This window comes from Perna viridis, chromosome 4 (genome assembly GCF_037379345.1).
Source record: "Perna viridis isolate PV_CMFRI_1.1 ecotype Kerala chromosome 4, ASM3737934v1, whole genome shotgun sequence".
NCBI lineage: Eukaryota > Metazoa > Mollusca > Bivalvia > Mytilida > Mytilidae > Perna > Perna viridis.
In genome coordinates this window covers 9,461,316-9,478,868 of record NC_142448.1, presented here as the reverse complement: position 1 = coordinate 9,478,868, position 17,553 = coordinate 9,461,316, and the positions used below count along the sequence as shown (strand labels likewise).

The following is a 17,553-nucleotide window of genomic DNA, read 5'->3' as shown; positions in this document are numbered from 1 at the left end:
TATTATAAAGTCATTATAGGACTCTGATAAATTCGTGCACGTATTCTTACGTTAATATGGTTACTGAAAAATGTGTATGTATGTAAAATGATAAAACCTCGCAAATATAGGGTGGAGATTATTTATAAAGAGTATTAGTGTATCTTTAAACAAACTAAACCGATAGTTGTCGTGTTGCTTTTGCAGAGTTGAAAAGTTTAATTTGATATTTCTTTTTTTTAAATCACTTATAACTACATAATATATTACAAAATAAAGCGTATTTTTTTAAAATCTATCTTGTGAATAATAGAAGACAACTTTCTCACAACTGTCATAAATACGTATTTAATATATCACTTTAGAAACGTAAGTTGCATCCTGCAGAACTCTTAAGGATTTCGTGAAATCCGACATAACCAAATAGTTCTGAATGAAAAAACAAACTGAATGCAGAGTAAACTTATTTCGTACATTCTTCCCGAAAACGTTTATGTAGACCTTATTTAAATTCAGAAACTCTGTTTTCATGTCCGATCTTACTGGGTGTAACCAAAAGGGCCTGGATACGAAAAGTAGTTTATACAGCCGTGATGTTACTTGAACAAATTAAAAGCGGTGTGTATAATGTAAGCAATGAACGACATCATGACTTACAAACATGTCTTTGGTTGCTTTGTCAATAAAGTGGATTGATGTTTTCATAAAGACTGTATTGTAAATCTTAAATATACGGAAGTATAAAATAAGGAAAAAACATGGCCCACAGACAAGTCATTCTAAGCTTAGGTCTTCCCGGACATATGACGACATTGGTATTCTCAGATGTTTATCCTGTCTCATATCAAAATAGAAAAACAACAAGCAGTCAATCAAAATATTCCAATTAACTTCGTTTCTTAGCTATGATATATATCACTTTTGGTTTAAAGTGTTTGATACGTATGTAAATTATGATTCAGTTCATGACTACCTAGCTTGCCCATTATAATCATTTCACAACTTCTTGAGCATAACCCACTGCATAACAAAAGAGTAATCAAGGGAACCAAGCGGTTATAGCGGTAATCAAACGAATGTAATCTAGGGACAAAGACCAGACATAGAAAACAGACATACACAACAAAGAACATAAAGTAACTAAAATCATACATACAAAGTAACAAAAGCAAATGAACAACTCGGACTCCACTAAAAACTGGGAGCATGGACCAGGTGCACCGGTAGGGTAAGCGTCCTCTGCTTTTCTAGAAACCCGCCGAGTTGCTCATAAAAAGTGAAATCCAGGGTAGACAAATGAGGAAAGGAAAACTATGACCCGTTGGATAAATCAGGTTTCAACAGTTTTCCAAAATATAACAAAAGATTTTTTTCTTCAATTAAGAGTAGTCCCGTGCAGGTCCGGGTGTCAAAAGAATAGGCCTGCAGCAGCGCTAAGCTTGTCGTAAAAGGCGACTAAATAGTGCTCAGAAACCTAGCCGGGGGCTAAGCGCTCTGCCCACAGAGCAACTGGGATGTGTGCCCCAGGTGGTGGAATTTAGGTACCCCTGACATGTTACATGCTGGGGTTGTCAGGCTATACGGAAAACCTGACCGCAAACCGTAGTGATGCACCGTGTTGGGAAGATGCCACGTTCCTCGCACGTTAAAGAACCCTGCTGTGGTATTCGATAGGAGTAGGAACCTTTGCGCTCCGCCACAGGAGGCTAAATTGCCCGACCTTACCCATCCCTCCCATTTTCTAGTTGCAATCTAAATTTGTCGACCCTGTTGCCCTTGTGTCTCATCCCTTTTTTATTACATCATCATTTCATGTTCATTTTATTATCCATTTCATGTTCATCGTCTGAATAATGCTGAAATATTGCTGCTCGGGCGTTAAACCCCATGGATCATTAAATTAAGAGTAGCATAAAGAACTAGCAACATAAAAGGGACAAACGAGTCGATACTCGGGGATATATGAATGTTGAAAAAAAGACAAAGAACAAGTTAAACAACATAAAAGTACACTAAAAATACGAATATCATAACAGACCAAAAATGTTTATCACTTGAATTAACCCTGAAATTAAAACAGAAATTGACACCCGTTTATTTTATATTTTAATAAATACTGGAATAAAAGTATTATTTAAAAATAATAGGTTACAATAATTGACATAATTAATAAACTACTACCTAATCACATTACAAAGGAAAGGTATAGGTCAAAAAGATATGAAAGGCACCAAGATTCTAGCGGAAATCAGAAGAATGTAATCCCGAGACAAAGACCAGACATGGAAAATAGACACATACAAAAAAAAGAACATAAAATAACAAAAAGAAATACATACAAAAGCAACATAAGTAAATGAGCAACTCGGATTCCACTTAAAACTGGGAGCATTGACCAGGTGCAACGGTAGGGTAAGCGTCCTCTGCTTTCCTAGAAACACCCGCGGAGCTACTCACAAAATGTCAAGTCCAGGGTAGACGAAAGAGGAAAGGAATGATGACACATTGAATAAATTGGTTCCCTCGGTGCAGACGGATACACCACCATAGCTACCCACGAGTTCAAAATATTATTGTAAAAAATACAATTTAAGCTAAAAGGAATTACTATAGTCAAGGACTATATCGAACACACAAAAAACAAGAAAGACTTATTTCTATAGAAAATAAATCTATCGTGTATAAGATTTCAATTTAAAAGTAATCATAAAAGATCGCAGTGATTTAAGGTACATTTTCGTAAACCAGAACGTTTCAACAGACACCTTTTATGTTAGTTTCTTATATTGTACTTACTTAATCAAATAAACAAAATAACATACTGAAAGACAAAGCCTAATAAGACGCTAGGGACAACTTGTCTGAAAAATTGGCACTGTCTGACGTAAACATCTATTTTGGTTCTTTTATTTATATAATATGACGCAATTCCAATTGAATGGTAGTTTGGATCACTCAATGATAGTTGAGATCTTTCAAACTGTCAAGTTAACAGCTTACAACTTCTGTGCGTTGTCTTGTTTCAACAGTAAATCCCTAGATCAATGCCAGTTATAAATCAAAGTACTCATGTACTGATCAATTTATATCGATCATTTGAATTTTTACGTCTCAAATAATCGTAAATTTGCAATAATATGGTATAAGATAAAAGGAGAGAACGAGGGTCAACTTCAAACGTATCTAAACACAAGCCTGTAGTGGTAAATGGTTAATATTGAACTCTGATTTAAACTCATCATTCTGATTCCGAATGACATTCAATCTAATTCAATATTCACGACAGTTTGCGTAATAATCAGGAATACCTAAATGAACGAACACTGAACTTTTTGACATACCACATAATATAACTACAAACTACTACTGTGCCTTTTTAAGTCGAAATTCATTTTATCGAAACCTTATTTCAATAGTATTCAAACTTAAGTCACAAGCTTTGAAATGAATCCTGTCCTTAGATACATGCACCTCTTAACAAATTTCTCATTTCATAAGCTATATTGCTCAAGTGCTACAAATTGTCGCAGAGACACTTAAAGTCATGTAAAAGCGTTAGTTTTTGGGCACCTAGTACCAGAGACAGGTATATTTATATAAACACCAAAGTTAATTACAAAAGTTATCAAAAATTAATATCATCAGACCACAGATTGACATCCATCCTGAGAAAATCGCATTATCATATTAAAATTTCCTATGCAAAAGTCTAAGGGCAGTCTTATTATTATTTGACACCCCCGGGCTTCCGATTTCACGAGGCGGTAACCGTACTAAAATCTATTAAAATTGAGATTTCTTATAAATTTAACGTCCAATGTTTAGCTTTTGCTTTCGGTAATAGAGATATGAATACAAATGTAAATAATAGAACGTTCCTTTCCTACAAATCGGTCTAATACAGAGAAAAGTTTCATTATAATAAATGCACGATACGTTGAGTGATACATCTGGGTAGTTTTGGTGGTTGGCTTATCTTCAAATTTGACAAAACCTGAGGGGCAAATAATGTAACCTCGAACCCTCTTTATTTCTATTATTTTCTATTTCTAATTTGATAGTTGGATCCGTCCGAATTTGAAGACCGCTCATTCCTCTTTATATATCCTTTCTATGATAGATAACTGTATTAATCTCGTAGTGTTTTTATTTTTAGCTAAACTTCAGATTGATTATTATACATCTTAACTAAATCATATGTAGACAACATGAATATATCGACAGTGAACAACTGGTTTATTAGAGATAATCCATAGAAAAATATAGGTACCGGTAAAATATAGGTACCGGTAAAATGTTAGAAGTCAATATTTCAATATTTGGATCGTTTTTAATTCAAACCAAATTAATCAGCATGTTTAGTTCGCGGTAAGTTTTGTTTCATTTGTTTGTTTGTTTTGTTTTGTTTGTTTGTTTTGTTTTGATTTTTTGGTTTTTTTTTTGTTTTTGTTTTTGTTTTAGTTATGTTTATTTGTGTAAGTAACAGAGATTTAAAAGAATAATCAAGGGAACCAAGGTTATAGCGGTAATCAAAAGAATGTAATCTAGGGACAAAGACCAGACATGGAAAACAGACATACACAACAAAGAACATAAAGTAACTAAAATCATACATACAAAGTAACAAAAGCAAATGAGCAACTCGGACTCCACTAAAACTGGGAGCATGGACCAGGTGCACCAGGTGCGTCCTCTGCTTTTCTAGAAACACCCGTTGAGTTGCTCATAAAAGTCAAGTCCGGGGTAGACAAACGAGGAAAGGAAAACTATGACCCATTGAATAAATCAGTTTTCATGGTGCAGATGGATACACCATGACGATCCACCAGTTCATGATGACGACTATAAAATTTCCCTGTTCCAGAAGCCTATTTGTTAAAGTTCTAGCGCGATACAAAAAGTCTGGGTAGTTTCGGCAAGCTCTGGCATAACGTATGAGTTGTGATATGAACACTCCATATGCAGGAGCCAAAGGGATCTGTTGCCACAGATGAAAGCAAAGTTGACAATTCTGAATGAAAAGTCATCACCTTTGTCGTAAGGTTTGGTCAATAGTTTTCCTTTACCATCGATTTTAAAGTGTAGGTCAAGATACTTCACAGTGTCTGTAGTATCCTTTATCTCAAGTTCTTTTGGGTAGATGCGATGTAACTTGATACATCAGAAATGCCTATAAATGTGACCTAAGTGCCGTACTTGCTAGACCCAACAGGTTAGTCAAAGACGTTAAAAAATCCTCAGTCAGTCTGCATTTGAACCTGAAGGGAGTATGCCAAAGGAACTATTTTTTACTGTGAGAAATAATTGCAGATGCTAACATGTTTTATATATATATATATAGGCTCTGGCAACTGCTATATCAGTTCTGATCTTCGCTCTATATGGATAAAACTCAAGCAAATCAAAGAACTAATGCACTGATATTGTATTCTGATCAATTGTTCTAACAAACTGACTGTCGCATAGGCATATTAGATTGAGCATTCTATCAACGAATGATGCAACTATAAATACAGTACGTTTGGGTGAAAGCATTTCCTTTGTTTACATTATTTAAACATTCTTTTCAAAGTACATTACCTTTCTCTAACTTAAATGCTATCAATTATACATTCAATCAGATTATTTTGACAAATTCGTCGGGGAGGGGGGGTTTCTAGAGTGAATTTCAATATTTGGATTAAAAATCATGCTACTAATATATAAAATGACCATTTTTAGACCTATGCAGTGACATCTAACCAATGCCAAATGGAAGATGGAAGGTCTTTAATAAAAATCAAAACACACCAAACGTTTATCTAATACTCATTGCTGATTTACATGTAATACATTTGTCATAGGTTATATTTAGGCATAAACTAGTAACGTATGTTTCCAGCCTCACTCTAAATTAAAATGTAACCAACTTTAGTTTGTCTTACCATGAATAAACAATTATTGCCAATTGAATTATGTCAATACGGAGTAAATCTTTAATTGCTCAGTATTTTATCGCTATAATGAAGATCAGTCAAAAAATGCATTACACGTATGTCTGAATTAAAAGAACCAATTGTTTCATGAAATATTTAATTCTTAGTAACAAAGTAAATGGGTGTAATGAAAAAAAAAGGCAGTATTTCCCCATTTGTCATTCAAAGCTATAAGCATACTGGTGTAATAGCTTGGATATTTTATGCAACGACATGATAGCGCGTTTAAATTGAGTATTTGCTATACAAAATTTCTTAGGTGCGATTTCCATATGTTCTTGAATTCGTTAATTTGGGATTATGGCCTATAAACTAAATATATGCACTACTGACAATAACATTACTATACGAACAGAATTATTTCCCATACAAAATACACAAAAAAAATAAATGTAAGAGGCTTGTGTTTTGTTTTGTTTTGTTTTGTTTTGTTTCTTTGTTTCTTTGTTTGTTTGTTTGTTTTTGTTTTTGTTTTTGTTTTTGTTTCGTTTTGTTTTGTGTCTGTTTTTATTGTTTTATATCGTTAGCATAGTACAAAATTTCACATGCACGCAATGATATTTGTAATGAAATATACAATAGTTTTTTTTTATACATTGGTTATCAATAATTCATTCATACCACTTACACAATTATAGTGGCGAGTCGAAAACTAATCCCCTACTAAGAGCTGCAACAAACAATATATTCCCGCTTCCTAAGAAGGAGCTGTGTTATCATCAAAGGTCATTGTAATTACATTTGTTGAATTTGATCTCCAAAGTTTTCCTGCATGTAGAACCACTGTAAGATTGATTAAAATATCACTTCATTTGACATAAAACGATCAACATTAGACATCATGTCCTCGGGATAATTGATATAGTAGAGACAATATGGTTCCATTAACAAAGTTGTATAGGCTGCCACATGATGCGTTTCATTTTTCATGGTTTAAAAGTTTATGCACTTTTGATTATATTCACAATTTGAGAAATTTAGAAAAAAAGAATGACGAGAAACACAACGAGTGGGAGGTCTGTTTGAAGTACAACCTATACTATCATTCCATTTTTGTTTATTCTTACCATCATATTTTATGGTAGTAGTAAATTAAATACGGCTAAATCTTTCTATACACTCTTCAAAAAGGCCAGTTCAGAGGTCAGTTCAGAGGTCAGTTCAGGCAAACAAACTGAATAAAACAGCTTCTCTTAAACGACAAACAATATTATCTTTACTTCAGCACTTTCTTACTTTAACTTTCTCCAGCATCAAGTAATGTTACTTTTAATAGCACAATAAGGGAACCATCCTTAAGGGAACCAATATTATAGACATATTGATAGCTGTGTTAAAAATCATCCTTGGTCATGCGTTGGCCAAAAAAACTTATACATAAAACTTTGGCATGTGTCTTTCCTTCCTCAAGTGAGGCGCAAATAAGAACAAACTGTAATTTGTTTTTTCTTATCACTGATACATAAAATACAGATGTCACATGTTTTGATTTAAATTCAATCTCCAATTTTAAACATAAGCTGTACTTTAAGTTCAGCTTTCCTTATGTCAAGTGTATTGTTTAGCACGAGTTACCAAATTTGTTGTAGTTTCTTAAATTGATGATGATGAATGTCTTCAAATTTCATAGGCGATTTTTTTCTACTTTATATTCCACCTTTTTGCAAAATGAAATTTTGAATAGCACTTTCGGTGGTCAATATCACATGTTTCTTAGTATGCAGTGCATAAATTCCCTGTGAATTCAACCTCGATCTAAACAACAGAAGAAAGTGATCCGAGTTGCCTTTGCTATTTCTGTTTCATGTCGACGGTTTAATTTGTTGATGCAATGTTTCCTTCTGTTCTCTTTGGTAGCCCCAAATTTACTTTATTTTACATTATTATTTTTAAAGTTTCCTTAAATAGATTAGTTCCATACATTTTGTTCCCCACTTATAAAACTACATGAAGTGACGAAATACCCCTTACTTAGCATGTCAACTAAACATCCGACAACTATCGGTATGAAAACTTTTATCATCTGAAATTTTAATCTAGTAGTGGTCAGCTATTAAAATAATATCAATTTGTATAATCTAAATATGGACTACAAAGACAATAAATGTGATATTTTTTCCACTGTAATGCTTTCAACCATCTATTACATACATTATATTTGCAATTACATACTTTTGCAAGACTAATGCAAAAAAGCTGCAACTGGGCTGTAGCTGAATCTCAAATTTTTAATGTTATAATATTCTATCGTTGATCTACAAAGGATGAGTTATCCCCAATGTCCTACCGAAATACACTTAAAACCACATCTCTACTGATGTGATTTTATCAACTGCTGTAATTATACATATACTGACGTTAGCTAATAAGCAATATTGACCCTTTATGTCTGGATAGGTAGTTCTTATATGATTAGTTCAGTATTTCACATTATCCACTATATTTGATTTCTAATAGACAAGATCAATATATGATACAATATGAGCAAAGAAATCGACAAACAACATATTTTTACACAATTATTAAGTTGGAAATATTTCCATGGTAAATAATACATGACTGTGTTGTAAAAGTGGTCATAAATTGTGATGAGTTGATAAATCACGAATAGATATAATTTAAATATAAAGGAAATATCCAGAAGCAATAATTGATTTGGGAATTAAAAAAGCAATGGAAATTAAAATTGAACATCTAGGGAAGACAAAATATATATGTCAAGGGAAAGATTGCATCTCATATGTCTCAAAGTACATCCCGAGGAATACTGAAATTTTTAATGTAATTCATGCAAATTTACCAATATTAATGCAAGATCAACAGATGAAAAATATTTTAAACAAATTTAAGATAATTAAAAGGTAGAGACAACCAAATTCGTTAAAGAAACTTCTAACTTCGGCAAGAATTGATTCCAGAATATCGGAAATTAAAGTTCAAACATGCAAACATCCCAGGTGTGGTATTTGTGCCTACATTTTTGGAGGTACATCTTTTGCATTTAATTCAGGAAATATATTTAATATACAGAGCAGTTTTACTAGTACTTAAGAAAATCTTCTGTACATTGTTACTTGCAGTGGTTGCGGGAAAACTATATTGGACAAAGGGGAACATCACTCCGGAAAAGATTTACAGTCCATCGACAACAAATCAAAACTTCAGAATATCGCAAAATACAATTGAGCGAACATTTTGAGAACTGTGGAACTAAGAACTACACAATATTTCCGTTTTATAAATTCCCGGAACAAGAACGTTTTAATAAAAAAACAGTTTTATTCAAAAGTATAAACTGAAACTTAACCGACATTTTAACACTTGAAAATATAATCAGTAAAAATACATAGAAGAGAAACTTCCGGAACCATGGCCGTGATGTAAACACGCTTTCAGGTCAGGCATAGAAATTCGTTCTTTTAAGACATTTGGCTGCCTAGCCGATACATAATTTCATATCAAATTGACTCTCAACACCATGAATTGAAGTACCAGCTATAGAATCAAACATTTTTGCTGAACATTATTATATATTTCAACATTTAATGTACCAGTACTGTGTATCACGCCTCCGAACCGTGACCTTGAGTGATTCACCTGTCGAGTTGGCCATATTTATAAACTCAATCGTAAACAAAACAAAATACAAATTAAAATGTCCAACACGGAATCAGACAAAGCCAGATTCGAAGCCCTGAAAAACCTTTGCTTTGCCAATCTACATATGACAATAAACAATGAGGTCGAACAAGTAAAAAATGATCTAAAAATAACAAACGAAAAAGTAGATAACCTGGACTCTGGAATATTAATGGTGAACGACCAGATCAGAGAAATTCTTGAGGTTTCGATTCCAAACCTTGAGCAAAAGATCGCCGAGGAGGCCAACGAAAGGCTCCGTTTGGAAATGTGGGGTCGGAAATGGAACTTGGTTATCGACGGAATTCCCGGAAATCTGCAGGAGGATCCCAGAGCTACCGAATATAAAGTTCGAATGTTTTTCGAGGGGCCGTTGAAAATACCCAAGGAGGATGTTAAAGCTCTGTTATTACAGGCAACGCATAGGCTACCTGGAGGAGATGATGAAAATAGGCGTAGGGTCATTGTCCGTTTCGACAACCTACATGATCGGGATGACATTCTTTCTGCCGCAATGTCCCTCAAGAAGGGATCGGGTTACAGTGTAGTTCTGGATGTCCCACCGTCCGTTGGAACACTGCGGTACAATCTTCTTAGGCAGCGACGTGAGATGGCACCAGACGAGCAAAAGAGAACATTTCTAGTATACATGAGGGAACCGCCCTTTGTCATGTTAAACAAAAACAAAAACAAAGAAATAAATAAACTGTGTTTGATTTGAAAATAATCCAAACTTTATTTTATCATTTAACAGGAGCTTATTTGATATTTGTATGTGTTTTTATTGTTGTATTTGTATATTGTTATTTAATAATGAATGTGTAAAATAATTGAAAATGGTTATCTTGGGTCCATCTAGAGGTGTCAAACTTTTGTTAAATGTCCCGACTACAAAGCGTGGCTAATTTGCATACAAAATTGGTAGTTAATACGCATGCGTAACCAACGTCCCAGATATTGATACACACTACAAAGCAGCTGGACATGGATGAAAACAAACTTATAAATGTCGGTAAAAATAGTAGAAAACGATTGCTAGAACAGCATTACAGTGTGCAAATCAAACAAAACTAATTTTACTAAAGCGTACACTTTGCAATACGAATGTCATAAAAAGGTCTGTTTAATCTTAACATGTATTTTGTCAACCCAGCCCTTCTGTTTACATTTTTGTTTCTGTTCTTAATATTCAATCAACGGTACGAGACCTCTTGATGGACACATGTATTTTTAACCGAGTCTTAATACAAGAACATTCAAAGATTTACTACGTTATAACTATCCTCCCATTGTCATTATTATGGAGGCTAATATTTTCTTTCATTTAAGGGGGGGGGTATTTGTGAAAATCATGTACTGTACAACACAAACTATAGGTGGCCTAAAAGACTATTTAAGTAATGCGAATTTTATGTGCTGCATAAACTCATGGTAATAATCACATCCATGCGAAGGAAGGCTGCATTTGGGGGACATAATATTGGGGATAAAATTGATCAGTGTGACTGTTTTGCTTGTCAAGTTACTGAATATGTGTTTTAGATATTTTTTTGCTGGTCTTCTTTTTAATATTTATTTGGCAATATATCCACTTTTTTACGATAATGGTTAAGATAACTATCGGGGGTTTGAACTGTCGGGGTTTATCATCTGATAAGATTAAGAGACAAGGTATATTTCAAAAATGTAGACAAAAATATGACATAGCTTCACTGGTTGACACGCATTGTAAAAAAGAATTAGAGACATATTGGAGATCTGAATGGGGTTATGACGCAAAGTTTTGCTCTCATACAACCAACAGTAGAGGTGTTGCTATTCTTTTTCAGAACTCTTTTCAGTATGAAATTCTGAAAGAATTGCATGACGAGTCCGGTAATTTTCTGTTTATTTATATAAAAGTTCATGATTTAAAATTTACCTTAGCCGTAGTTTATGATCCTAACAGTGACAACCCTACTTTTATTGATAATTTACAGCAAAAGATAGAATCATTTGGAAACTCCTCTGTCATTGTTGGAGGTGACTGGAATGTTCCTCAAAATTATGCCATGGACACAATTAATTATGTTAACAAAAATAACCCTAAATCTCAGGAAAAAATACATCATATGATGGAAGAGTTAGACTTGGTAGACACATTTCGTGAATTACACCAAGATATAAAAAGGTTCTCATGGCGAGGCCCAAATAAAAAGCATGCCCGTTTAGATTATTTTTTATCTTCGTCAGATTTTCAAGCTATTATTACTGAGTCAGAAATCGGTGTAGCATATCGGTCTGATCACTCCCCCATCCATATTACTATTAACTTTAACGATAACCCTAGGGGAAAGGGAACATAGAAATTCAATAATTCATTACTTTACGACAGGGATTATATCGACCTAATAAAAAAATCTATTAATGACCTTATTAATCAATATAAAATTGATGATAATAATGATTTATATGAATCTGCATTCAGTATTGATGACCAGCTTTTATGGGAAATGTTAAAGATGTCGATAAGGGGTAAAACAATTTCATACTCCTCATTTAAGAAAAAAGAAAGAGACAAAAGAGAGACCACTCTAGAAAACGAACTAGCGAAATTGAATGAAAATTTTCACAAAATGAAGAATTAATTAAGCAAAAAGATCAAGAATTAAAAGCTATGCGTGAAGAAAAAATTAAGGGAATTATCATGAGAACAAAAGCAAAATGGAATGTTGAAGGTGACAGAAGTACAAAATATTTCTGTAACCTTGAAAAAAGACATTTCACAGAAAAAACTATACCTAAACTTATAATGGAAGAGGAGTCTGAAATAACTAACCAGACAGAAATTCTCAAAGCACAAAAATCTTTCTATGAAAATCTGTACTCGAGTAGGAATACTGAAATATCGGATAGACATTCTGTTTTTTTGATTCAAATAATCCTTTCATTTCTAATCTTAATCCTGAGGATACTGAATCTTTAGAAGGTAATATATCTTCTGCGGAAATGCTCTTTGCACTCAAAAATATGAAAAATGGAAAATCGCCAGGTATAGACGGATATACGGCAGAATTTTATAATTTTTTTCTGGTCTGACTTAAAGTTCTTTATAATTAGATCATTCAATCAAGCATATGCTAGAGGTGGTCTCTCTGTTTCCCAACGACAAGGAGTAATTACATGCCTCCCAAAAGAAGGCAAATCTAAATTTTATTTAAAAAATTTGCGTCCAATCTCATTATTAAATGTAGACTACAAGATTTGTGCCTCAACTATTGCATTTAGAATAAAAAAAAGTCTTACCTAAGATTATTTCTGACACTCAGATGGGGTTTATGAAAGGTAGATATATTGGGGAGTGCACCAGGCTGATATGTGATATGATTGAAAAATGTGAGGAAAATGAAATTCCAGGTCTTTTAATGCTCTTAGATTTTGAAAAGGCTTTTGACTCTGTAGAATGGAACTTTATAGAAAAAACCTTGGAGTTTCAAGGCTTTGGTCCATCTATTATCCACTGGTTTAAAACATTTTACAGAAATTCAGAAAGCTGTATCCTTAATAATGGACACCTCTCAGAACGTTTTAAAATTGAAAGAGGCGTACGACAAGGAGATCCGCTATCACCGTATCTTTTTATTTTGTCTGTTGAGTTACTCAGTGCTGCCATTAAATTTGATCCGCAAATTAAAGGGATAAGTGTAAACAATTCAGAATTTTTAATCAGTCAATACGCCGACGACTCGTCTTTGATTCTTGATGGTGATTTACAGTCTGTAAATAAGGCATTAGATTTAATTGAGCTTTACTCTACTTGTTCTGGGTTGAGAGCTAACTTTGATAAAACACAAGCTATATGGATAGGGGCTCGAAGGGGCTGTGGAATGGAGCTTCCGACAAAAACTACTGTAAAATGGAATCACTCCGGTTGTTTTAAGTTACTTGGGATTCAGTATTCTCTTTCAAAACAAGAGAAATATATTGATAACTTCACTCAAAATATCACTAAGATAAAGAAACTTTTAAAAGATTGGTCATTAAGAAATATATCACTAGTAGGAAAAATTACAGTCATAAAATCCATGGCTTTACCCATTTTAGTGCAATCATTTACAGTTCTTCCTGATCCACCGGGGCACATTATTAAGGAAATTTAAGACATATTCTTTAACTTTCTTTGGAATAGTCAAGTTGATAAAGTTAAGCGAACCACGGTTGTGGGAGGTTACGATGAGGGAGGGCTAAAGATGCCTCATATCCTGTCTTTCATGCATGCTTTAAAAGTTTCTTGGATTAAGAAAATCTTGGATCCAAATAATGCTGCCCCATGGAAAGTCCTACTGGCTGATATTTTAAACAATCATGGCCAAGAAAAGTTTTGGTTTTATACTAAAAGTGCACTAAACAATTTTTCAAATAGATTAAATCCATTCTGGAGAGATGTTGTTAATATATGGGCATCTATTAAAGAAGATCCATCCACAGCCCCTGAGCATATAATTTTTCAACCACTTTGGAATAATAGTAATATTAAGATTGGTGGACGACCCATACCTTTTTCTCGTTTTGCTAAACCAGAACTATTTTTTTGTAAATGATATGATAAAAGAAGCTGGAATGTTTCTAACCCCACAAGAATTACAAGAAAAATATGATATAGCACTTAACTTTTTAGAATATCACAGTTTGGTGCATGCTATCCCACAAAGGTGGAGAAATTATTTAATTGATAATAGAGTCGAAAGACTTGAAAATATCACAAATAAATATATATCTCTAATTCGTGTCAACCAGAGAGTTGTGAGACCTTTTTATAATATTCTTTTGGAAAGATGTTTTGAATCACCTAAAAAATCTCAAAACAAATGGATTAGAGATCTGGGACTAGTGGAGGATGAAAACTTTGAAATTTACTATGACATTCCATTTAAAATCCTACTTAGCACAAAACTGCAATCATTTCAATATAAAATAAATTTAAGAATTCTATATACAAATAGTCTTCTTTTGAAATGCATACTCTCTGAGACAGAGCTATGTAGCTACTGTTTTGAGACAAAAGAATCCTTAATTCATTTATTCTTTGAATGTAATTTAGTTTGGCTCCAGCTTAGGGATGAACTGAGATCAAAATGTAATATTACAATGGATATCACTCCAATATCATGCACATTAGGTTATCCCCCTTTTTATGAAAATTGTGAAATATTGAATACGTGCCTCATAATCATTAGATATTACATTTATGTTTGTAGAATCAAAAAAGAAATACTGAATTGGACAAAATGTTTGGAGACCTTAAAATATTTTAGAGATATTGATCTAACATCATTATATCTATGTTCAAACCGACAGTCTCTATTCACCAAGTTAAAATGGCAATCTATAGACAATCTTTTTCAGTCCGATGAGTGAATTTTTACAAGTCATATGTTGTTGAATGAAAAAATAGTATAAAACCAGTTTACCATATATACTTTATGTAACATACATGTTTTTTCTCATACACTTTTTTTTGTGTTAATACCATAAAATGTCACTTTTGATCATAATAAAATATATTTGACAAAAATACATAGAAGAATAATAAATATCAGAAAGATAAACAAAAATTATTTTTCACCAAGAAGCCATTTATAGCTGTACTATTTATAGTAAACTCAACTTTCACTTTCGTTTTAATTATAACGCGACGTTGCCAAGTACCTCTTAAAAACTTCTTCAATCATGATTATCTGCAGAAGCAGTGAAACCGGTTGGAGAGGAAAGATGTGACTTTATACATTCATTTGCGTGTGTGTGTGGTTTTTGTTTGTTTGTTTGTTTCTGTTTTTTGTTTTTTCTTTTTTTCTTTTATTGTGTCTGTAAACACAAAATAGTGCATTTCCGACTTCTTGTTTTTCACTTTATATTATATAGCCCAGCTGGTCGAGTGGTCTAGAGCGCTGGACTTCGTGCAGGTGGTGTTGCCATAGATGTCACCGCGGAGGGAAAGACTAAAAACTTGCGTCGCAAGTTTGACAGTCCTAACATCGTTTGGAATTTTTCAGACCCTTCTATGCTTACATGCTGAAACGTTTGTAAAATATTGATTTGTTGTGACATATATCTTGAATTTGATCCTCTATCCTACATAATAACACATGGATGAGCTGTCCCGTATTACCATACATCGTGTACTAAGTTACAGCTCTAGATTAAACATACGAGGACGAATGACCCGGGCAGCAAAACCTATATTTTATATAGCCTATCTGGTCGACTGGTCTAGGGCGCTCGACTATGTGCAAGCGGTGTTGCCATAGATGTCACAGCGGTACGAGTTCGAGTCCCGCGGAGGGAACGACCAAAAATGTGCATCACAAATTTGACAGTTCTAACATTGTTGGGAATTTTTCAGACTCTTCTATAAGTTTACATTATCTTCCCTGTATCAATTTGATCCGATGGAGCAGTGCAGCGAATAGAGTTGTCACATTCTGAGACGTTTGTATTATATTGATTTGTTGTGACATGCATTGCATCATTAATTTGATCCTCTATCCTACATAACAACACCTAAATGAACTGTCCCGTACTACAATACATCGTCTAAGTTACAGCCCTAGATTATCATAGGAAGAGGAGTGACCCAGCCAGCGAAAGCGATATTTTAATAAAGCCTAGCTGGCCGAGGGCGCTGGATTTATGCAGGCGCTGTTGCCATAGATGTCACAATGTTTTGGATGACAACTATTGGGAGACAATTACTGGTGACTATCAGTTTGTTTCCTGTGAAGATCCATTGACATTTTTCACCTTCTCTTACAGACGTATTAGTATCCAAAAATGTGATTTTAGTGTCCGAACTTTTATTGGTGAATTTGATAGATGGATGAGTATTGTTGGCATGTGTGATAAAATTGTCTAAATTTTGTTTAGACTCCGTCCATTTCATGTTGACATCATCGACGAATCGAAACCAAGAGAGGGGTTTCCACAAAGATGTTAAAATTATTTGATTTTCTAATTTACCCATGAAGACGTTAGCATATGAAGGAACTATTTTCGTTCCCATAGCTGTTCCATTGATTTGGAGGTAGTGTTCGTCGTTGAAAGTGAAGTTGTTACACTTCAAAACTACACTGAGTTAATTTAGTAGGCGATCAGTAGGAGGGTCCAAAATATCTCGTGATTCGCAAGCTTCTCTACAAGCTTCTATACCGTCATCGTGTGGGATATTTGTATAAAGTGAAGTGACATTAAGGGAGACCAAAAGTGTTTCATTACTTGTCTCCCAATAGTTGTCATCCAAAACATTGTACTAAAAGCATACCATACAACCAGGCTCTTCGAATTCGGCGCATTTGCTTATTTGATGAGACCACTAACGAACGTCTAGATGAACTCCGTGGTCATTTGTTATCACGTGGCTACAAATCAACAGACGTAGATCGGGGATTTAAACGTGCTAACAAAATCAGGCGTAATGATCTCCTCGAGAACAAACCCAAGAAAAAGAACAAAAGGGTTCCTTTTGTGCTTACTTACCATTCAGCCTTTCGGAAACTCTCGCAGCTACTTCATTCGAATTGAGAAGCCATTCAAAAACATCTTAAGCTCTCCAAAGTCTTTCCTTGGGCCCCAGTCCTGGCATTCCGTAGATGTAAGACCTGTACGCAGATACTGCACACCCAAACGTTTAAAAGCTTCTGCATTGGAAAGGAATTTACCAGTTTTTGTAACGTGACTTGCAAAACCCAAAACACCATATACTTTCTCTTCTAAAGTCAAATTATGTTAGTACAGCGTATTGATGTATAGCTTAGTGCGCTACCAGCTTTAGACCAGGACCTAACAATGAATTATTTTTTCTCATTAATTCCATCTGGAGAAACTGTTTATATTTTCCCCTCCAAAAGCTTTCTCGAAACACTATTTTACTTTTTGACCAGTTGTTATTATGATCCATGATCGTAACAACAGTGTTGTGGAGATC

The 17,553-nt window shown here is 34.0% G+C and overlaps 1 protein-coding gene and 1 long non-coding RNA gene across 5 annotated transcripts in view; one reads left to right on the top strand and one right to left on the bottom strand.

Annotated features, from left to right (window-relative positions):
- LOC148618760 (BAI1-associated protein 3-like) overlaps positions 1–17,553 on the bottom strand; it is an 87,769-nt gene that overhangs the window by 49,390 nt on the left and 20,826 nt on the right. The gene's annotated exons all lie outside the window — the stretch shown is intronic.
- On the top strand, positions 10,536–16,087 carry LOC148618761 (uncharacterized). Its single transcript, XR_015921439.1, has 2 exons — positions 10,536–10,601; positions 15,495–16,087. It is a non-coding gene; the product is annotated as an uncharacterized LOC148618761 (long non-coding RNA).